The sequence below is a fragment of the Fonticula alba genome, assembly GCF_000388065.1.
Source record: "Fonticula alba strain ATCC 38817 unplaced genomic scaffold supercont2.4, whole genome shotgun sequence".
Taxonomy (NCBI): domain Eukaryota; order Rotosphaerida; family Fonticulaceae; genus Fonticula; species Fonticula alba.
In genome coordinates, this window is record NW_009242974.1 from 1,992,352 (window position 1) to 1,992,659 (window position 308).

The window sequence follows — 308 nt, forward strand, 5'->3', positions numbered from 1 at the left end:
GGGGGGGGCGCCCGAGCAGGACATCGTCGGCCTGCCACGGGGCCTCCGCCCGGTGGAGCATGGCCCGGCGCCGCCCTATCGATCGGGCAACCGCTCGGGCACGGCTGACCAGATGTGGCCTGCTGCTGGTGCTGACGTGGGTGTTACCTTTGCCCGCGCCGCCCGGCCCTCGGCCACCCCTTCCTACGGTGCTTCGTTTGTGGGGAGCGAGCGAGGCGGGAAGAAAGCCACTGCCCTGCTCCTCGGACAAGGTGGCACCACACCGCCCAAGCTCCCACCATTTTGGGACTTTTCTGCACGCCTGCCCA